The sequence below is a fragment of the Heterodontus francisci genome, chromosome 38, assembly GCF_036365525.1.
Source record: "Heterodontus francisci isolate sHetFra1 chromosome 38, sHetFra1.hap1, whole genome shotgun sequence".
Taxonomy (NCBI): Eukaryota; Metazoa; Chordata; class Chondrichthyes; order Heterodontiformes; family Heterodontidae; genus Heterodontus; species Heterodontus francisci.
The window spans coordinates 10448184-10472424 of record NC_090408.1 but is presented as its reverse complement, the minus strand read 5'-3'; positions in this window follow the sequence as shown (position 1 = coordinate 10472424).

Sequence of the window (24241 nt, the reverse complement as noted above, 5' to 3'; positions counted from 1 at the left end):
CTCAACTCCTCTTTCCTGCCAACTCCTCATAGCCCACAACTCCCCAGTATTTCAAAAATCTATCTACCTCCTCTTTAAATCCTTTCAGTGATCTAGCCTCCACAACGCTCTGGGGTACAGAATTCCAGACATTCACTACCCTCTGAGAGAAGAAATTCCTTCGCATCTCAGTTTTAAATGAGTGTCCCCTTATTCTGTAACTATGTCCCCTAGTTCGAGATTCCCCCACTATTGGAAACATCTTCTCAACATCTTCCCTGTCAAGCCCCCCTTACGTTTCAATAAGATCACCCCTCATTCTTCTAAACTCTAATAACTGGTGAGTAAGTCCTGGTGGGTATTTTTCAACCTGGATTGAATTGTAAGTAATTGTTTTAGCAAGACTTAGTTGATTTATTTTTTTTATTATAATAGTCTTCTAAAGTTTTAAATTTAAAGGGTTTAGTCATGGCAGGAGAGCTTAAAGCTGTGGTTTGCTCCTCTTGCTGCAAGTGGAAATCCGGGAACATTTCCAGTCCCCGGGATCAGCATGTGTGCAGGAAGTGTGTCCAGCTGCAGCTCCTGGAAGCTCGTTTTTCAGAGCTGGAACGGCAGCTGGAAACACTGTGGAGCATCCGCGAGTCTGAGAGCATCGTGGATAGCACGTGTAGAGAGGTGGTCACACCGCAGCTGAAGGGACTTGAGGAAGGAAGGGAATGGGTGACCACCAGGCAGTCCAAGAGAAATAGGCAGGTAGTTCAGGAGTCCCCTGGGGTCCCGCTTGCAAATCGGTATTCCATTTTGGAGGCTGATGAGGCTGGTTCCTCCAGGGAGTGCGGACAGAGCCAAGCTTCTGGCACCACAAGCAGCCTGTCTGAACAGGAAGGGGGCAAGAGAGGAAGAGCAATAGTAATAGGGGATATGAGAAAGCTCTGGCTGGTAAAAGTAGGGAAAATCCCAAGATATTCTATAAGTATATCAATGGGAAGAGGATAACCAGGGAAAGAGTAGGACCCGAAAGGGACCAAGGGGGAAATCTGTGGGTGGAGCCAGAGGACATTGGTAGGGTGTTGAATGAATACTTCACATCTGTCTTCACCCAAGAGAATGAGGATGTAGATATGGAACTCAGAGAGAGAGACTGTGAGGTTCTTGAGCAAATTGTCATAGGGAGTGACAAGGTATTGCAGGTTTTGGCAGGCTTAAAAGTGGACAGATCTCTAGGTCCGGACGATTTGTGTCCCAGGATGCTGTGGGAGGCGAGAGTGGAGATTGCAGGGGCTCTGACCCAAATTTTTAATTCCTCTCTAGCCACGGGGAGGTGCCAGAGGACTGGAGAACTGCTAATGTGGTCCCACTATTTAAGAAAGGTTGTAGAGATAAGCCAGGGAACTACAGACCAGTGAGTCTCACACCAGTGGTAGGGAAACTATTGGAGAAAATTCTGAAGGAGAGAATCTATCTCCACTTGGAGAGGCAAAATTTGATTAGGAATAGTCAGCATGGCTTTGTTAGAGAGAGGTCATGCCTAACAAATTTGATTGAATTTTTTGAGCATGTGACCAGGTGTGTAGATGAGGGTAGTGCAGTTGATGTAATTTATATGGATTTCAGCAAAGCCTTTGACAAGGTCGTACATGGGAGACTTATCATGAAAGCAAATGCACATGGGATACAGGGTAACTTGATAAGGTGGATTCAAAATTGGCTTAGCTGTAGGAGACAGAGAGTGATGACAGACGGCTGTTTTAGTGACTGGAAGCCAGTGTCCAGTGGCGTACCACAGGGAATCTGTGCTGGGTCCCCTATTGTTAGTCATTTATATAAACGACATAGATGATTATGTGGGGGGTAGGATCAGTAAGTTCGTGGATGACACAAAGATTGGCCGAGTGGTTAACAGTGAGGTTAAGTGTCTTGGGTTACAGGAAGATATAGGCGGGATGGTCAAATGGGCAGAAAAGTGGCAGATAGAATTTAACCCTGAAAAGTGTGAGGTGATACACTTTGGAAGGAGTAATGTGACACAGAAGTATTCAATGAATATCCTGACACTGGGAAGTTCCGAGGAACAAAGAGACCTTGGCGTGTTTGTCCATAGATCTCTGAAGGCAGAAGGGCAAGTTAATAGGGTGGTGAAAAAGTCATATGGGACACTTGCCTTTATCAATCGAGGCATAGATTACAAAAGCAGAGAGGTCATGTTGGAGTTGTATAGAACTTTGGTAAGGCCACAGCTGGAGTACTGTGTGCAATTCTGGTCGACACATTATAGGAAGGATGCGATTGCAGTGGAGGGGGTGCAGAGGCAATTCACCAGGATGTTGCCTGGGATGGAACATTTAAGCTATGAAGGGAGGTCGGATAGGCTTGGGTTGTTTTCGCTGGAGCAGAGAAGACTGAGGGGTGACCTGATCGAGGTGTACAAGATTATGAGGGGCATGGACAGGGTGGATAGGGAGCAGCTGTTACCCTTAGTTGAAGGGTCAGTTACGAGGGGACACAAGTTTAAGGTGAGGGGCAGGAGGTTTAAGGGGGATTTGAGGAAGAACTTTTTTACCCAGAGGGTGGTGACGGTCTGGAATGCCCTGCCTGGGAGGGTGGTAGAGGTGGGTTGCCTCACATCCTTTAAAAAGTACCTGGATAAGCACTTGGCACGTCATAACATTCAAGGCTATGGGCCAAGTGCTGGCAAATGGGATTAGGAAGACAGGTCAGGTGTCTTTAATGCATCGGTGCAGACTCGATGGCCAAAGGGCCTCTTCTGCACTGTATTATTCTGTGATTCTGTGAATAAAGGCCTAACCTGTTTAGCCATTCTTGATAAGTCAACCCCTTCATCCCAGGAATCAGCCTAGTGAATCTCTTTTGAACTGCCTCCGATGCCAGTATATCCTTTCTTGAATACGGGGACCAAAACTGTACACAGTACTCCAGATGCGGCCTCACCGACATTGTAACAAGACTTCCCTGTTTTTAAACTCCAACCCCTTAGCAATAAAGACCAAAATTCCATTTGCCTTCTTAATTACTTGCTGCACCTGCATGCTAACTTTTTGTGTTTCATGCACAAGAACACCCAGATCCCTCTGTGCTGCACTTTTTTGAAGTCTCTCTCCATTTAAATAATAGTCTGCCTTTTGATTCTTCCTACCAAAGTGCATGACCTCACACTTTCCTACATTAAACTCCATTTGCCAAGTTTTTACCCACTCACTCAACCTACCTATATCCCCTTGCAGATTCCTTATGTCCTCATCACAACATGCCCTCCCACCTATTTTTGTATGGTCAGAAAATTTGGATATATTACACTCTGCCCCCTCCTCCAAGTCATTAATATAGATAGTAAATAATTGAGGCCCTAGGACTGATCCTCGTGGCACTCCACTAGTTACATCTTTCCAACCTAAAAAAAGACCCATTAATCCCGACTCTGTCTTCTGTGAGTTAACCAATCTTCAATCCATGCTAATATATTACCCCCAATACCGTGAGCTCCTATCTTGTGCAATAATCTTTTATGTGGCACCTTTTCGAATGCCTTCTGGAAATCTAAATACACTACATCTACCAGTTCTCCTTTATCAACTCTGCTTGTTATATCCTCAAAGAACTCTTGCAAATTTGTCAAAAGTGTTAAGCTTTTCTAAATGTCCTGCTATTTCTTCCTGAATAATGGACTCTAGCATTTTCCCAATGACCGATGTTAGGCTGACTGGCCTACAGTTTCCTGCTTTTTGTTTCCCTCCCTTCTGAGCAGGGGCGTCACATTAGAGGTTTTCCAATCTGCTGGGACCCTCCGGAATCCAATGAGTTCTGGAATATTTCGACCAATGCCTCCACTATCTCTGCAGCCACTTCCTTCAAAACCCTTGGATGTAGGCCATCAGGTCCTGGTGACTTGTCTGCCTTTAGTCCCATTAGTTTGTCAAATACGTTGTCCCTCGTGATAGAGACTGTTACAGCTCCTTGCTTATCTGATATCTGTGGGATGTTTATAGTGTCCTCTACCGTGAAGACCGATGCAAAATATTGGTTTAAATTATCTGCCATTTCCCTGTTCCTCGTTATCAATTCTCCAGTCGCATCCTCCAAGGGTCCCAAGCTCACTTTAGCTACTCATTTTCTTTTTATATACCCGTAGAAGCTCTTGCTGTTTGTTTTTATATTTCTTGCCAATTTACTTTCATAGTCAATTTTCTCCCTCTTTATTAGCTTTTTAGTCATCTGCTGCTGGTTCCTAAAAAAAATTCCCAATCCTCTGGCCTACCACTAGTTTTCACCACTTTGTATGCCTTAGTTTTTGATTGGATACCCTCCTTGACCGCCTTTGTTAACCATGGGTGGTTCATCCTTCTCATCGAGTCCTTTTTTTTGACCAGGATAAATTTTTGTTGAGCATTATGAAATTTCTGCTTAAATGTCTGCCACTGCTCATCCACTGACCCTTAGTCTATTTTCTTAGCCCAGTTTAGACAACTCTTTCTTCATACCTCTGTAATTGTCCTTGTTTAAGTTGAAGACACTGGTTTGAGACCCGAGTTGCTCGCCCTCAAACTGAATTTGAAATTCTACCATGTTGTGATTGCTACCCCATAGAGGATCCTAAACTACGATATCTCTTATTAATCCTACCTCATTACACATTACTAGATCTAAAATAGCCTGTTCCCTGGTAGGTTCTGCAATGTATTGCTCTAAGTAACAATCCCTGATGCACTCTACAAATTCGTCTTCCATGTTACCTCTGCCAATCTGATTCGTCCAGTCAATATGCAGATTAAAATCACCCATGACAATTGTATGCCCTTCTTACACGCCTCCGTTATTTCCCGATTTATACTTTGTCCTGCAGTGAGGCAACTGTTTGGAGGCCTATAAACGACTCCCACCAGTGACTTCTTACCCTTGCTATTCCTTATTTCCACCCAAACTGATTCCACAACACGATCTATTGCAGCTATATCACTACTCACCACTGCACTGATACCTTCCTTTATTAACAAAGCTACCCCACCGCCTTTTCCTTTTTGCCTATTTTTCTGGAACGCCAAATACCCTTGAATATTGAGTTCCCAGTCTTGGTCATCCTGCAGCCACGCCTCTGTAATAGCTATCAAGTCATACTCATTAATTTCTATTTGTGCCATCAACTCATCTATCTTGTCACAATTGCTGCGTGCATTCAGATAAAGAGCCTTAAGCTTTGACTTTTTACCATTATTACTCATTCTGGTTCTAATTTCTGCTGCACTCTTCTGCTTATATTTTCTGCCCTTTCCTGTCATACTTTACCATTCGCCTCTTCACTACCTTGCACCTCTGCTCTTTCGTTTCTTTTTGATTTTTTAAACTTCCCTTCAATTGAACCCTCCCCCTGTCCCTGGTGGACAGGCATTGGGGAGACAGGAGGTGAGTTACTCACCACAGAATTCCCAGCCTCTAAACTTCTCTTGTAAGCACCACAGTATTTATGTGGCTGGTCCTGTTCAGCTTCTGGTCAAAGGTAACCCCCAGGATGTTGATAGTGGGAGATTCAGTGATCATAATGCCATTGAATGTCAAGGGGGGATTGTTAGATTCTCTCTTGTTGGGGATGGTCATTGCCTGGCACTTGTATGGTACAAGTGTTACTTGCCAATTATCAGCCCAAGCCTGGGTGTTGTCCAGGTCTTGCTGCATCTGGACATGGGCTGCTTCAGTATCTGGGGAGTCGCAAATGATGATGAACATTGTGCAATCATCAGCGAACATACCCACTTCTGACCTTATGATGGAAGGAAGCAGCTGAAGATGGTTGGGCCATGACACTACACTGAGGAACTTCTGCAGCAATGTCCTGGGAATGCAATGATTGACCTCCAAAACCACAACCATTTTCCTTTGTGGTAGGTATGACTTCCAACCAGCGGAGAGTTTTCCCTCTGATTCCCATTGAATCCAGCTTTGATAGGGCTCCTTGATGCCATACACGGTCAAATGTTGCCTTGATGTAAAGGGCAGTCAATCTCACCTCACCTCTGGACCTCTGGAGTTCAGCTGTATTGTTCCTGTTTGGACCAAGGCTGTAATGAGGTCAGGAGCTATGTGGCACTGGCGGAACCCAAACTGAGTATGAGTGAGTAGATTATTGCTGAGCAAGTGCCACTTGATAGCACTGTCGATGACCCCTTCCATCATTTTTCTGATGATTGAGCGTAGACTGATCGGGTGGTAACTGGCCAGGTTGGATTTGTCCTGCTTTTTGTGTACATAACATACCTGGGCATTTTTCCACATTGCCGGGTAGATGCCAGTGTTGTAGCCATACAAGAATAGCTTGGCTAGGGGCACAAGTCTTCAGTACTACTGCCAGAACGTTGTTGGGGTCCATAGCCTTTGCACTATCCATTGCCTTCAGCTGTTTCTTGATATCACGTGGATTGGTTCAAGACTGGCATCTATGATGCTGGGGACTTCAGGAGGTCAAGATGGATCATCCACTCGGTACTTCTGGCTGAAGATTGTTGCAAATGCCTCAGCCTTTCTTTTGCACTGATGTGTTGGGCTCCCCCATCATTGAGGATAGGGATATTTGTGGAGACTCATCCTCCTGTTAGTTGTTTAATTGTCCACCACCATTCACGACTGGATGTGGTAGGACTACAGAGCGTATATCTGATCCCTTAGTTATGGGATCGCTTAGCCCTGACTATTGCATGCTGCTTCCATTGTTTGGCATGCATGTGGTCCTGTGTTGTAGCTCCAGCAGGCTGAAACTGAAAATGAAAGCAAGAGGAGTTCAAGGTAAAACTTTGATGTAGATAAGAAATTGGTTGGAAATCAGGAAGCACTAGGCCCTCATTAGGGGAGTGATGTCAGTTTAGGGGGCATACCTGATTCCTGAAGTCAGCACACTATGGGGCAGTTGGACACAATTCATATACACCCAACTTCAGGTTGCGCTTGTACCCAATCAAAAAATCTAGGCTTATGGGTCAGAGAATGCCATGTGCTAACTGTGCAGTGCCCTGGTCAGACAACACCTTGAGTAATGGCCTGGATTTTGTGCTTGTAATGGTGGTGCAATTGTCAGTGTTGGTCGTCGTTTATCTGTGAATCTGACAGCAATTTCTGGCATCTGTACATTCACAGTTAGATATGGAAAACTGGAAGTTTCTGTCAGGGATACCCTGCTCCTCTACAAAGTGCGCAACTGCAGTCTTCGCAGAGAAATCAATGATTTGATGTGAACTTCATTTCGCTGTATAAACCATTGAAAATGTTAAGTCTTGTTAAATTAAACATAACTGAGTTTTTAATGGCTTGCTAAGTTGCAATTACTGCTGAACATCCTGTCTGGCCCTGAAAATCTAATTTTAGAAGTCTGGAGCTCATCCCCTCCATTCCATGATAAAACATCCAGAGATTTGTTTGTTTACTATATTTCGTCTTATATCTTAATGTGTATGTCCCAATCTTTATCTCACTTTCTGTAAAATGATTAAAAAGTGAAAGATAATTAGTGCTTTTCAATTCCTGGTTTGCTGTTTGTGAGAATATTTCAATCTGATTGGCTGCTCAGCCTGCTTAATGATTTCACTGTTCCTGGATGTCAGAAATTCCCTATAGATAGTCCCAGAATGAAACTGGCATCATCGTAAGGGAAATCAATACCACAGTGCTTATTAGATCTATATGGGCAGCTTTCTTTGAGGTTAGTCTGAGAACTGTCCCTTCGCCACGGACTGCAAAATCTAGGCCATTGTCTTCATTCGCGTCATGAGGACATGAGGCAAACATTCAGATCATGGAGACAAAGCAAAGAAGAGCTACGAGATTGGGCTTTAGTTTCATAGAAATGAGGTACAGGGAAAGTCTGAAGAAATTGAGCTTCTTTTGCTTTGGAAGAAGGAAACTAAAAGAGAACCTTACAGATGTACAAGATATATAAGGTCAGTCCACATCACAATTTCAAGATGTGACAGGATAGTAGAATAATGAGGCTTGGTGTAAGCTTTTGAAAGGCCCAGTTAGGATGGATATTAAAAAAAACAACCCAACTGAGTGTTCTACAGTAGGAATGGTTTTTCATGCAGAATAATGGAGACAACAGCCTTCGACACATTCAAAAAATGGTTGGGATGATGTGATTTGGAAAGGGAATGGGGAATTGTAATTTTATCAGATGAATGAGAAGACTGAATTAACATAAAAGCAAAATACTGCGGATGCTGGAAATCTGAAATAAAAACAAGAAATGCTGGAACCACTCAGCAGGTCTGACAGCATCTGTGGAAACAGAAGCAGAGTTAACGTTTCGGGTCAGTGACCCTTCTTCGGAACTAGCAAATATTAGAAATGTCAAAGGTTACAAGCAAGTGAGGCAGGGGTGGGGCAAGAGATAACAAAGGAGAAGGTGTAGATTGGACAAGGCCACATAGCTGACCAAAAGGTCATGGAGCAAAGGCAAACAATATGTTAATGGTGTGTTGAAAGACAAAGGTTGAACAGCAGCAAGTACAAACATGAAAAAAAACAGTGGGTAAGCAAACTGAACAAACTAAGATGAAATGAAATAAACATGAAAAAAAGAGTTGTAAAAAATGTAAAAAAGAAAAAATAACTAAAAATAAAAGTAAAATGGGGGGCCCGTCATGCTCTGAAATCGGTAGATAAGATGCTGTTCCTCAAGCTTGCGTTGATGTTCTATGGAACATTGCAGCAATCCCAGGACAGAGATGTGAGCATGAGAGCAGGGGGGAGTGTTGAAATGGCAAGCAACCGGAAGCTCAGGGTCCTGCTTGCGGACTGAGCGGAAGTGTTCTGCAAAGCGGTCACCCAGTCTGCGTTTGGTCTCCCCAATGTAGAGGAGACCACATTGCGAGCAGCGAATACAGTATACTACATTGAAAGAAGTACAAGTAAATCGCTGCTTCACCTGAAAGGAGTGTTTGGGGCCTGGGATAGTTAGGAGAGAGGAGGTAAATGGGCAGGTATTACACCTCCTGCGATTGCAGGGGAAGGTGCCATGGGACGGGGTTGAGGTGGTGGGGGTAATGGAGGAGTGGACCAGGGTGTCGCGAAGGGAACGATCCCTTCAGAATGCTGACAGGGGAAGGGAGGGGAAGATGCGTTTGGTAGTGGCATCACGCTGGAGGTGGCGGAAATGGCGGAGGATGATCCTTTGGATATGGAGGCTGATGGGGTGGAAAGTGAGGACAATGGAAAGTGAATCCTGTCACAGTTCTGGGAGGGAGGGGAAGGGGTGAGGGTAGAGGTGCGGGAAATGGGCCGGGCACGGTTGAGGGCCCTGTCAACAACAGTTGGGGGGAATCCTCGGTTGAGGAAAAAGGAGGTCATATCAGAAGCACCGTCATGGAAGGTAGCATCATCAGAGCAGATGCGTCGGAGACGGAGAAACAGGGAGAATGGAATGGAGTCCTTACAGGAGGTAGGGTATGAAGAAGTGTAGTCGAGGTAGCTGTGGGAGTCGGTGGGCTTATAACAGATATTAGTAGACAACCTATCCCCAGAGAGGGAGACAGAGAAGTCGAGGAAGGGAAGGGAAGTGTCAGGGATGGACCATGTAAAGGTGAGAGAAGGGTGGAAATTGGAAGCAAAGTTGATAAAGTTTTCGAGTTCGGGGAGGGAGCAGGAAACGGCACCGATACAGTCATCAATGTACCGGAAAAAGAGTTGGGGGAGGGGGCTCGACATATCCGACAAAAAGACAGGCATAACTAGGACCCATGCAGGTACCCATAGCAACACCTTTTACTTGAAGGAAATGAGTGGAATTGGAGGAGAAGTTGTTCAATGTGAGAACAAGTTCAGCCAGGCGGAGGAGGGTGTTGGTGGATGGGGCCTCTGTTCAAGGAAGAAGCGGAAAGCCCTTAAACCATCCTGGTGGGGGATGGAGGTGTAGGATGATTGGACGTCCATAGTGAAGAGGAGGCGGTTGGGACCAGGAAACTGGAAATTGTCAAAATGACGTAGGGCGTCAGAAGAGTCATGGATGTAGGTGGGAAGAGACTGGACCAGCGGAGAAAAGATAGAGTCAAGATAGGAAGAAATGAGTTCAGTGGGGCAGGAGCAGGCTGACACAATGGGTCTGCCGGGACAGTCCCGTTTGTGCGTTTTGGGAAGGAGGTAGAAGCGGGCTGTCCGGGGTTGCAGGACTATGAGGTTGGAAGCTCTAGAGGGAAGATCTCCAGAGGAGATGAGGTCAGTGACAGTCCTTTGGACAGTGGCTTGATGTTCGGTGGTGGGGTCATGGTCCAGAGAGAGGTAGGAAGAAGTGTCTGTGAGTTGGCGTTGAGCTTCTGCAAGGTAGAGGTCGGTACGCCATACAACAACAGCACCACCCTTGTCTGCAGGTTTGATGACCATGTCGGGGTTCGACCTGAGAGAACGGAGTACCTCAAGTTCAAAGTGGGACAGGTTAGAATGAGTAAAGGGGGCAGAGAAATTGAGATGACTAATGTCTCGCCGACAGTTTTCAATGAAGAGATCAAGAGTGGGTAAGAGGCCAGGGGGAGGGTTCCAGGTAGAGGGAGAATGCTGGAGGCGGGTGAATGGGTCTGCTGGTTGGGAGGAGGAATCCTGGTCAAAGAAACTGGGCCTGACTGGGGGAAAAATGTTCACAAGCCATGCAGGAACGAAGAAGTGTGAGCTACCACCCTACTAAATGGGCGGCACAGTGTCGCAGTGGTTAGCAGCACAGCCGCACAGCTCCAGGGACCCGGGTTCAATTCTGGGTACTGCCTGTGCGGAGTTTGCAAGTTCTCCCTGTGACCGCGTGGGTTTTCGCCGGGTGCTCCGGTTTCCTCCCACAGCCAAAGACTTGCAGGTGATAGGTAAATTGGCCATTGTAAATTGCCCCTAGTGTAGGTAGGTGGTAGGAAATATGGGATTACTGTAGGGTTAGTATAAATGGGTGGTTGTTGGTCGGCACAGACTCGGTGGGCCGAAGGGCCTGTTTCAGTACTGTATCTCTAAATAAAAATAAAATAAAATAAAGTGGTTACTGTTGCTTCCATTTTATGCTCGTAAAATGGGCACAATGATGTTGAGTTTAGGACCCCAGTTTGTATGTGTATCATTTTGAAGTCCAATAGGTGTGTGCTAGATGCCAGGCTTTTAATTAGTAGACTAGCAGATCTCCTGTATTCATGGTGAGTCCATCGTTAAAAGGGTGGGAGAGGGGTGCACATGGTCACTAAGAAAAGAGGTCTGCAACAAATATCCTCAGAGACAGTGAAATAAGTGTTTTTTAGTTGAGTCCTGTAAAATAAATAGTGACCTACTTACTTATTCCAGGTAGATCGCAGCAATTTCTCTCCTCACTACACACACATCTACCTGAGTGGAGGAGATTATAAAGCTCAGTTTCTAGTTTTACTTATGGGCACCTGACTCACAGTTCTGTACCTCTTTCACTGTCTTTTAGTAAATAGATACATTTTCTGGCACAAATGCACTCTCAAAGTTCTAGTCTGTTATTTTGCTTCTCAACAAGGTAACATAAATCATCTCCAAGTTCCCCTCCTTGTCACACCAGTCTGATTGGGACGTATATTGCTGTTCCTTCATCATCATTGGGCCAATGTTCTGGAATTCCCTACCTAACAGCTCGCTGGAGGCAGCATCCTTAAAAAGACAGCAGCAGTTCAAGAATGGGGCTCATCACCACCTCCTCAGAGTGAATAAGGTTGGGTGTTAAATGTGGCCTTGTCCTTCCTACCACCAAACTAAGAACAATTTTTTTAAAATTGTGGGACCAACCAGCAGACACTGACCTATACCCCAGAATTCAGGATGCGCAGGAGTAAGTGGGGAGGGGACAGGGGGGGAGGGGAGAAAAGTCCAGGGTTCAGAGACACTTAGATCTCTGTAATTTCTGCATTTCTGCGAACAGTTTCTCTTGGATTGTTTTGCTCCATAAGAAACTCTCCAGAGTGTGCATAGCAAAGGCCAAAACATGAAAACATGTGCAGATCTAATTATGATGAAGCTCGGCCTCACACATCACCAGGAAATTGCATGTCTAGTCTGGGAAGTTGAAACTCTCAGTATAACCTCAATTATTTCTTAAGTGGAAACTGCAACTTTATGTAACAGCAATTGTAAACATTTGTAATGAAATTGATGTAACATCCAGTAAACAGGCATTCTTCCATTGTCATTCCACCAAATTCCATTTATGCTGTTGGCTAAACTGCTATGATTGCAGGTTTTGATTTAATTATACAACATATTTTCTGTATTAGAATTGTATGTGTTTCACTTGTGCGGTTTCCTTCTCATACGCCTACATTTTTGTACTAGTGCATCAGAGTCCCAGCCATAATCAAATGGGTTGGTCACCAAAAGTATTTTCGGAGTTAGTTAGAATATTTATATTTTGGACTTTGGGCACAGCATAGTTATGTACCCTTATTTTAATGATTCAGTATATTTGATTAAATAAATAACTTTGCGCAGTCTTTTTTAATGTTTCTGCCAATATCCTGTGCCATCACTGTTAGTCAGTGATGGTGAGTTGCAATCAATACTACTTTAGAACCATCGGGGAGTTACGCCCTGTAACACAATGTATTATCAGTGCAACTGATTCACAGTAATTCCATATTTACTCCATAATATTCTGAAATCTTTTAGAGAATCAAATGCATTTTACAGTGAAAACTTTAAATTACTTTTATTATCATATATCCCTTTGCCTGTGCATTTATTTTTGATCTGTCACTTTACTAAATCCCAGCATATACAGGAAGATGGAATGGAACATGTAGCAGATTAGATGGAGGGTACACAGCCGAAATGTCAATACAGAGAGGCTGACTAACCTGCTGTGTATTTCAGCATTTTCTGTTTCCATTTCTGATGCCCAGCATATGCTCAGATCTCTCTTCAACTGGGAAATAAAAATCAAGGCATTTAATTACTGCTCATTTAAATATTTAGATTAAGGCAGCGGGGGTGGGGGGGCCACACTGAGGTCCCCCGCCACCGATAATATGCGGTGGGCCCTTCTCTACGTCGGGGGTCCAGGTGGGCCTCTCCCCGCAGAATTTTACGGGCTCTTCCCCCCGCTGCAACTCTTGGCATCGAGGGGCTTGTAAAATTCAGCCCATTCTCTTCCAATGGTCAACACACTAAATGATTACTTCTTGGAAGCAGTCACTGAGAAAGCAGTGATAATAGGCCACCCATCATAAACTGGTTCCACAACTAAACTTAATGGCTGTGACATTCCTTCCATGGAGGTCTTAGATAAATTTCAAACCAATTTCATAATAAACCAATAAATTTCATACAAGGCTACAGGCCAAGTGCTGGAAAATGGGATGAGAATTGTTAGGTGCTTGATGGCCGGCACAGACATGATGGGCTGAAGGGCCTGTTTCTGTGCTGTATAACTCTATAACTCTATGACTCTAATTAAGCCCAAGGACATGTAAGTCTGGACATGGGCCTGGATTTTAGTCTGGAGGCATGTTCCATGCAGGGTGGCATTGGGGGGTGGGTGGGTGTGGTGGTTTGTGAGAGCTGTTTTGAGGTTAGGAAACCTAGAAGAACAAATTTCCTGAATGTCCTTCAGGTTTTTTTTCTGTCAGTTTCTCGCTCACAGGCAGCCTGATTGACAGGCTGGAGGCCTGCAACACAAGGTCACAGCCAAGGAGAGAATGTAAGTGGGGGTGGGCGGTCTGATGGCAGCTGTGGGGAGCAGATGGGAGTTGCAGAGGGGTCCAGTGATGGTTGGGAAGTCCGATTGTGGCCAGGGGTTGGGGCGGGGGTGTCCAATGGTGCAGAGCAGACTGATTGAGAGGTGTGTTTACTGGATAGCTTGTTAGAACTGAAGGAAGTACTCCTGTTCCCGTGGCCCACAAGCAGTAAACTTATTTACCTCATGTATTCAGCCCTTCTTGTCTCATTTCACCTGTCAGATTTCCTTAGGCCTGGGAAACCTGGCCAAACATGAGTTAAAATAGAATGACTGTTAAAATAAAGGTAGGCATCCCATTATAATATTTAAATGACCAGCCTATCTCCTGTGAGTGGCCCTTGTTGTGCCTTTGTTAAAACTGGAATTTGGTGGGTTTGAGGAGAGTTGTGTTATTGTTTCAGATTTTTAACATTTTAACACTTCACCCGGCCCAAACGCACCCCTTTTTGGGGGTTAAGTTCCCCTCATGTGTATATCCAAGAGCACGGTTAAGGGCAAATTCCATAAAGAGATGACAATCATTTATGCAGGGTCAATGAACACACAGGAGGTCATATTAGATTGCAAACATGTCAACTTGCACCTAGTTTCAGCAAAGGTGACAAAAAAAATCCTGGTAACTACAAACCATCAACTTTACATCAATAATTAGCAGAGTAATAGAATTATTAAGAACAAAATTATTTAATTATAAAAAAATAGCCCAATAAATATGAGGCAATATTGTTTCAGAAAGGAACTTTCCCCTGAGAAGTCTCCTTGATTTTTTTTTGAGGAAATGGGATCCCAAGTGGATGTTGAAAAGGCCTGAGATGTTGCACACCTGGATAGCCAGACATCCCTTGATAAAGCCCAATATGAAAGGTTCTACAGTAGCTCAAGGCAGTGGCTGTTTTGTCCTAGGTAAACACAGAGCTAGCTAAGAAATAGGCTGAAAGAGAGGACAGTGGGAAGCAGTTAGAAGAGTGATGTCAGGCTGAGCAGAAGCACTGAGGGGAGTTCACTTGGATCACTAGAAGTTCAACTGTTTCCAAACTACATAACCAAGCTGGATTCAGGAACACAATAAAATTTGATCAAATTCCAGATGTTACTAAACTAGGAGGGATCTGCTGAAGCAGGCAAAGAGCTACAAAGGCATAGAATTATGGCAGATGAATTGCAATACAGATCTGTGCAAAGTATTACACATTGGAACAAAAATGGGGTACATACTTACATGACGGATAATGCTGAACTGCCTGGAAGGGAGGAGATTGATAGTACAATCAACACTGACCATATCCTGTAGTTGCAGAGCAACAATCTACAAAGCAAGGCATTAATGAGCTATATAGAGTATAAGGCTGAGGCTGACAGGCTAGTACCTTGAATACTACAGGCAGTTCTAATCCTTGAAGCACAAGAAGAAAAGGAAACTCATAGTTTCCTGTCTTGAAGGAAGATGAATGAGCAGGGACATAATATGAGATATCAGATGGAACAGACAAGACTAATTCAAAAACTATTTCAAGTTAAACTACAACTGCAGAATATGAAAACATAGGCACAACCCATTAAAAGGTAAGTCCAGGATTGATATTAAGAAGCACTTCTTGCAAAGAGAGATCAATAACTGGATAGATGTCTGCATAGGGCAATGGAGGCAAAATCTCTGGAGTCATTCAACAGCCAGTTGGAAGCTGTGATGGAGGGATGAAAGGATGAGCTAATTGGGCTGAATGGCCTCCCTCTGTACTCATCTTTGCCATGATTAATCTAGTTACATGTTTCTAATCTGCTGCAGCACTATTGAAATAATGGACGATAAGTGCTTTGAGATGTGATAAGTGCTATATAGAAGAAAAATCTTTTTTTTCTAAGCATGACTCGACCCAACCTGGAACCTGAGAAATGGTGGCCCTAAAAATCAGACAAATCAGGGAGCCCAAATTTGAATCTTGTATTTCTATAACTATCCAAACGACATAACTTTTACTTTTTCATAATTTATTTGTGCTTGTAAGTACAAATAGTCATCAATATTTCAGGAGAAAGGGCTAAAGTTGGCTGTTAACATAGATTGAAAAACATCAAACAAAATCAAATTTATGGGGTACAATCCAAAATAAGAAAGCTCCAAGGTCCTTTAAGGATCTCAGCTGACAAAAGAATGTAAAAATGCTTATAGTTTAATTCTAAACACTGTATAAAAGGGGATACCATAGCAGAAACCCTCCACATCCACCTCTGGAGGTCTCTTCTCTTGAACAGTCACCTGTGGCCTCCAATACTAAGAGCAAATCCATGCCCCAGTCCTCTACAGTACAGGGGCTTTGTGGGTCTGTCTTTGATCCCGTACAGTTAGTCAGCAACTGACGAGAAGAGTAGAAAGGGAAATGGTCTCTGCAATATCTGAGTTAAACAAGAATGCAAGACCACATCAGGGAGTTAAGCTCATTTTATTTCAAGGAGATTTTCCAGCACATCAAGGGATTTTACCATCTTAGATTTCTACCCATTTGTTTCAACTCCAGTCTTCCAAAATAAACCTAACTTTATAGATTGTATTTTTAATAAGCTACTTCAAAAATAATTACAAAAAAATAAGAGTTGAGGAGTCAAGACTATTCAGCCACTGAAAGTGCTTTGCCTGCAGATGAACAGTATCCTATACAAACATAGTGTTGTTAGCTGAAATCACCCTTAAGTAAATCATGTCATTTTTTCTAGGAAGCATATAAACCAGGCCAATATGAACATTGAGAACTAAAGCCCACTGGTTGGAAAATCTTACCAGTATTGAGGTGACACCCTTCTTATTTAATCCACTGGACAAGTGTTAAATTCAGACAGAAATCCCTGTATTTAAACTATGTACTATCAAAGTACAATAAGTTCCATTTGCTAAGTTTTAAACTATTACCAAAGTACTATACATGTTACATCCTCAGACTAAAAATTGTTAAAGGAAAACAAATTAAACACATCCCAGAGTGAAATTTATCCCCAACTCTTGTAATACCAAAATTAAGTCATAAAGCACTTTTACACTGATGCTGTACAGAAGGCCTGAGACCCCCAGTCAGCACCGCTTTCCCTGTTTTACATATGCCAGTGTGTTGATAGAACCACTGCAGTTGTTAGTTGTGGCTCAATGGTAGCACTGTTATCTCTGAGTCAGAAGGCTGAGGGGTCAAACCACGCTCCAGAAATGTGAGCACATTGTAGTTTTTTGATTGATCTGGGTTTGATTGTATTAGTCTGTCCACTTATCTGTGTTCACTGTGTTTGATTGCTTAAGCCTATGGGTGGAGCCTAAGAGTTAAAACTGAAATTAGAAGGTTCTACAGCAAAAGAAAACACACAGCTCTGGGGAGACATTGTACTGAGATCCTGTAAGAACAATTATATTTTAAAGTGTTGTAAATAAACCAGTTGGTGATTTAATACAAGTATGATATCTGCATTGCTCTGAGATAGATCAGATATACATATTGTATCCAGCAACCTGGTGTAAACATAACACACATAACTCAGGTTGACACTTCAGTGCAGTACTGAGGAAGTGCTCAACATTGGAGGGACTGTCTTTCAGATGAGATGATAAACCAAGGCCCTGGCTGCCTTCTCAGGTGGACATAAAGGTTTCCAGTGCACTATTCAAGGAGAAGCTGGGGAGTTCCCCTGGTGTCCTAGCCAACATTTATCCCTCAAACAACATCTAAAACTGACAATTTATTTCATTACTGTGTGCTATATTTCCTACATTACAACAGTGACTACAGTCCAAAAGTATATCATTAGCTATTAAACGCTCTGGGATGTCCTGAGGTTGTGAAAGGTGCTGGTTAAATGTAAGTTCTTTTTTAAAGTACTAACAGAAAGCAATTCTGCCTCTGATGGTCACTCTGAGGCCTGAGGAAATGTCAACACACTTCTCATTGAGAGAGATGAACAACTGATAGTATAGTGCTCTTATCCCTGCCACCAACAATGCACAATCAGTATAAAATAAAGCAGTTTAGAAAATCTCAATGATTCATCTTAAATTTGGGAATGCCATTCCAAGGTCGTGACTGCATTCAATTGATTATGATCTGATTGAATTCAAATTGGCCTATAAAATCAGAACACTTCCTGGATTAGTATGGATGGAATATCATTGGCAACAGTGCTCCCTGCTCCTCTGCTGGAGATGCAGAAACAGGCAATGTACTAACTTTGCGTACCCCAACTAGTCCTTTGGGTTTACCTTGCAATTTCTAGTACTCTGAACAAAGATGACCCATTTTATTGCAATGGTAACACTTAGGCTTGCGAACCTCACTTCTACCCTCAGCACATGCCTTTCTGACCTGAGGAGGTGATCCTGGGGCATTCCCAGCTGTTCCGTCTTGTCCCGGCTACTTGCCTTCCTTTCACTCTCCCACTTTCTGTCCTTCTTGGGTTTATGGGGGTGACGGACAAAATAGGTTAGCTTATTCACAAGCTCAAAATCATCAGCGATCTCTGCTGCTTGCCTAGCTTTCAAAACTTTCAGGTTGTCTATATGAGTTCTCACCACTGAAGGAATGGAGTATTTAAACACTTCTGAGAAAATCAATTCTTGAAGATTCTCATATGTGGTTTCTATCCTTAATGCCCGTATCCAACGGTCAAAAGTAATTTGCTTCACCCTCTCAATCTCCGTAAATTCCTAAACTTCTGACGGTAAGCTTCAGGGACTAACTCATATGCAGCGAGAATAGCCTTTTTTGCCATCTCATAATCTGCAGAAGCCTCTTCAGGAAGCATGGTACAAACTTCATGAGCTCTGCCGACCAGCCTGCCCTGCATGAGCAATGTCCAGCTTGCATTCGGCCATTTCATCTGTTTGGCTATTTTTTCAAAAGATATTAAAAATGCCTCTATCTGCTTTTCCTCGAACTTAGGAAGAGCCTGTATAAATTTAAACAACTTCTTGCTGGGTCCTGATCTAAATTCAGATTCATCCTGACCCTTTTAGCCTAGGTTCCCTCTCTTCTCTTTCACTTTCTCTTTGAGGTTTAGCTTTACTTATTGCTTTTTCTTTTTCCTTTTTCCTGTTGAAGTTCCAGTTCTTTCGTTTCTAACTGAATCCTAACCAATTTCATGCATTACTCTCGGACCTACTACCCTCTTGTCTCTCGTATTCCTTTTCTTATTCCTCGTATTACCCTTCACCTTCATCATCATCATCATCTTCTACTAATTCCAGATGTTCAGCTATTATGTCAATTATCTCTGTTTTTTTGGCACCTGATTTCATTTCCAACCCCAGTATCACTGCCAATTCTTTTAATTTGTTCTTAGTCAAAGTAATCAAGTCACTCAAGGAAACGTTCTGCTTTCCCAAAAACTCTGCTGCAACCACTAATGCCATAACAATGGTATAGACTGTACCTTATTATACAAGAGACCTGGTTCTTTTAATTTCTTTGTAACTGGTGTTAGATTTAGATCCCAACAATTCAGTTTCCAATTGATATGATCCCAGACTCGAAAGCAATTTTTAAAACTTTTTTTATTATTCATTCACGGGATGTGGGCGTCGCTGGCTAGGCCAGCATTTATTGCCCATCCCTAATTGCCCTTGAGAAGGTAGTGGTGAGCTGCCTTCTTGAACTGCTGCAGTCCATGTGAGGTAGGTACACCCACAGTGCTGTTAGGAAGGGAATTCCAGGATTTTGACCCAATGACAGTGAAGGAACAGTGATACAGTTCCAAGTCAGGATGGTTTGTGACTAGGAGGGGAACCTGCAGGTGGTGGTGTTCCTATGCATTTGCTGCCCTTGTCCTTCTAGTTGGTAGAGGTTGCGGGTTTCGAAGGTGCTGTCTAAGGCGCCTCTGTGCATTGCTGTAGTGCATCTTGTAGATGGTACACACTGCTTCCACTGTGCATTGATGGTGGAGGGAGTGAATGTTTGCGGATGGGATGCCAATCAAGCGGACTGCTTTGTTCTGGATGGTGTTGAGCTTCTTGAGTGTTGTTGGAGCTGCACCCATCCACGCAAGTGGAGAGTATTCCATAACACTCCTGACTTGTGCCTTGCAGATGGTGGACAGGCTTTGGGGAGTCAGGAGATGCGTTATTCGCCTCAGGATTCCTAGCCTCTGACCTGCTCTTGTAGCCACGATATTTATATGGCTACTCCAGTTCAATTTCTGGTCAATGGTAGCCCCTCAGATGTTGATAGTGGGGGATTCAGCAATGGTAATGCCATTGAATGTCAAGGGGAGATGATTAGATTCTCTCTTGTTGGAGATGGTCATTGTCTGACACTTGTGTGGTGCGAATGTTACTTGCCACTTATCTGCCCAAGCCTGGATATTGTCCAGGTCTTGCTGCATTTCTACATGGACTGCTTCAGTATCTGAGGAGTCTCAAGCGGTGCTGAACATCGTTCAATCATTAGCGAACATCCCCACTTCTGACCTTATGATTAAAGGAAGGTCATTGATGAAGCAGCTGAAATTGGTTGGGCCTAGGACACTGCCCTGAGGAACTCCTGCAGTGATGTCCTGGAGCTCAGATGATTGACCTTCAACAACCACAACCATCTTCATCTGCGCTAGGTATGACTCCAACCAGCGGAGAGTTTTACCCCGGATTCCCATTGACTTCAGTTTTGCTAGGGCTCCTTGATGCCATACTTGGTCAAGGGCAGTCACTCTCACTTCACCTCTTGAGTTCAGCTCCGTTGTCCATGTTTGAGTTCAGCTCTGTTGTCCATGTTTGAACCAAGGCTGTAATGAGGTCAGGAGCTGAGTGGCCCTGGCGAACCCAAACTGACTGTCACTGAGCAGGTTATTGCTAAGCAAGTGCTGCTTGATGGCACTGTTGATGACACCTTCCATCACTTTACTGATGATTGAGACTGACAGGGCAGTAATTGGCTGGGTTGGACTTGTCCTGCTTTTTATTTAAAGGACATACCTGGGCAATTTTCCACATTGCCAGGTAGATGCCAGTGTTGTAGCTGTACTGGAATAGCTTGGCTAGGGGCATGGCAAGTTTAGTTTAGAGATACAGCACTGAAACAGGCCCTTTGGCCCACCGAGTCTGTGCCGACCATCAACCACCCATTTATAGTAATCCTACACTAATCCCATATTCCTATCACATCCCCACCTGTCCCTATATATTTCCCTACCACCTACCTAGACTAGGGGCAATTTATAATGGCCAATTAACCTATCAACCTGCAAGTCTTTGGCATGTGGGAGGAAACCGGAGCACCCGGAGGAAACCCACGCAGACACAGGGAGAACTTGCAAATTTCGCACAGGCAGTACCCAGAATCGAACCCGGGTCCCTGGAGCTGTGAGGCTGCGGTGCTAACCACTGCGCCACTGTGACGCCCAAAGTTCTGGAGTACAGGTCTTCAGTACTATTGTCAGAATATTGTCAGGGTCCATAGCCTTTGCAGTATCCTGTGCCTTCAATCGTTTCTTGATACCACGCGGAATGAATCGAATTGGCTGAAATCTGGCATCTGTGATGCTGGAGACTTCAGGAGGAGGCTGAAATGGATCATCAACTTGGCACTTCTGGCTGAAAATTGTTGCAAATGCTTCAGTGTTATCTTTCGCACTGATGTGCTGGGCTCCGCCATTATTGAGGATGAGGATATTTGTGGAGCCACCTCCTCCAGTTAGTTGTTTAATTGTCCACCACCATTCATGGCTGGATGTGGTAGGTCTGCAGAGCTTAGAGCTGATCCGTTGGTTATGGGATCGCTTAACTCCGTCTATTGCATGCTGCTTACGCAGTTTGGCACGCAAGTAGTCCTGTGTTGTAGCTTCACCAGGTTGACAAAGGCAAGACCCCAATTTAAATATGTTATCTCAGAAAAGAGTAATTAATATGATTCCAAATGCATCGCTCTCCAGATTAGTCTAATTCTGATCCTGGATACGAGCCACTGAATTAAATATTATTCAACCTCGAGCGAGCCCTCAATTAAGATATGATTCAAATTCAAACCCAATTAATATGTGATTCAAATCTCAAGCGAGCCCCCAATTAATATGTTACAACAAACCCCTCCAGTCAAAGCGCCCAATCAAAATATACGATTCTGATTGTGGTGCAAGAAACGCACTGTTAATTCAATCCTGTCCCTCCACAGATTGCCTAACATATTCTTTTAAACTTTCTAAATTAAAGAAAGACCCAGCCAAATTGTACCATCTATTAACCCCCGAATGAGCCTAACCAAACCAGGTATCTTTATATCAACAAATTAACTGTTTAATTAGAAAAACTAAATTCTTAAACATTACTAAGATGTAAACAACGTTTAAAATAGAAAAAATTAGATTCCTTGCAAACTTACATTCCTGACGGAGGTGAAAAGGTCCAAGGTTGCTTGAAGTCCTTGCAGCTGTCCAATGGGGAAGAAAAAAGGTTCTTCAACAGTAGAACAGTCCGTAGTCTAATTCCAGCAATAAGTGATGCTTTCCTTCTCCAGCGATGACCGCAGTAGATCAACAATAAACAACTTGTAAACATTTTCAATTGAATCAATCTGACTTTAGAGTTCTTGAGGGATAAAAAATTATTACAGTCTAACTTCCCTTCCTTCAGTTTAAATTATGAGAGATCTCTGTTTTGGCTTGACTTTTTTAGAATTTTGAGAGATAATAATAAATAAACAGACTAAATTCTCTTCCTTCTCTTGAAATGGGCTGGGAGCTCTCCTTTCAGGTGCTAACACACAGCTGTCTGTCTGTGTCTCCTGTTTGAACAGACTGTTTGCACTATAAGCCAGTTCAAAATTAAATTGTTATAAATGTATCTCTCGATGCTCAGTCTGACTGGCTGTATCCAAGGTAACAAGAATGCACTCTTTTAATTGCAGCCTCCAAATGGCTGTATCCAAGGCAATGAGAATGCACTCTTTGACTCAGTCTTTAGAGCTTGCTGCCTTAAAGCAGTACGGCTCTTTTCCAGCCTTAAAGGCACACCACATATTTCCCGGAGAAAAACAAAGACAGGATCATGACAATTGTAATCATTCTTAATGAATATTTTGCACCTGTTTTCGAAAGAGTGGGCGATACAGATATTGTAGTTAAAGAGGAGGTGTGTGAAACATTGGATGGAATATTCATAGTGAGACAGGAAATATTAAGGAGTTTAGCATTTTTCAAAGTAGATAAATCACCAGACCTGGATGAAATGAATCTCAGGCTGCTAAGAGAAGCAAGGGAGGAAATAGTGGAGGGTCTGATCATCATTTTCCAATCCTCTCTGCCTATAGGCATGGTGCCAGAGGACTGGAGGATTGCTAATGTTGTACCGTTGTATAGAAAGGGAGGAAGGGATAGCCTTTGTAGTTACAGCCCAGTCAGCCTAACCTTGGTGGTGGGCAAATTATTGGAAAAAATTCTAAGTGATGGTAAAAATCATCATTTAGAAAGGCACAAATTAATCAAGGACAATTAGCATGGATTTGTTAAGACAAAGTAGTGTCTGACTAACTTGATTACATTTTTGAGGAGCTAACAAGGAGGGTTGATGAGGGTGGGTCATTTGATATAGTCTACATAGATGTTACAAGGCTTTTGACAAGGTCCCAGATGGCAGACTGGTCAGATAAGTACATAAATCCATGGGATCCAAGAGAAAGTGGCAAGTTGAATCCAAAATTTACTCACTCGCAGGAAGCAAAGGGTAACTGATATTTGTGTGACTCAAAGGCTGTTTCTGGTGGGATTCACAGGGCTCAGTACTCGATCCCTTGCTTTTTGTGATATACATCAATTATTTAGACTTAGATGTAGGGAGCATGATTAAGAGGTTTGCAGATGATATATAAACTGGCCGTGTGGTTGATAGTGAAATAAATTGCAGACTGCAGGAAGATATCAATGGACTGGTCAGATGGGCATAAAAGTGGTAAATGGAATTCAGTCTGGAGATTCTATAAGTATAGTAAGAGTAAAAGGGTAGCTAGGGAGATAGTAGGTGTGGCAATCTATGTGTGGAGCCACGGGAAATGGGCGCGGTCTTAAATGAATATTTCTCGTCCGTATTTACCGTGGAGAAGGTCATGGAGCTAGTGAGTTCAAGGGAGGCAACAGCGATATCCTGAAGCATATCAACATTACAAAGGAGGAGGTGTTGGAGGTTTTGAAGCGCATTAAGGTGGATAAGTCCCCATGGCCTGACCAGGTGTATCCTAGGATGCTATGAGAAGCAAGGGAGGAGATTGCTGGGGCCCTGGCAGAGATTTTTGTATCATCGTTAGCCACGGGTGAGGTACCGGAAGACTGGAGGATAGCTAATGTTGTGCCTTTACTTAAGAACGGCAGCAGGGATAAGCCAGGGAACTACAGGCTGGTAAGCCTTACTTACATCAGTGGTGGGAAAGTTATTGGAAGGGATTCTGAGAGACAGGATTTATATGCATCTGGAAAGGCTTGGGCTGATTAGGGATAGTCAGCATGGCTTTGTGCATGGGAAATCATGTCTCACAAATTTCATTGAGTTTTTTGAGGAGCTGACCAAGAGGATTGATGAGGGCAGGGTGGTGGACGTTG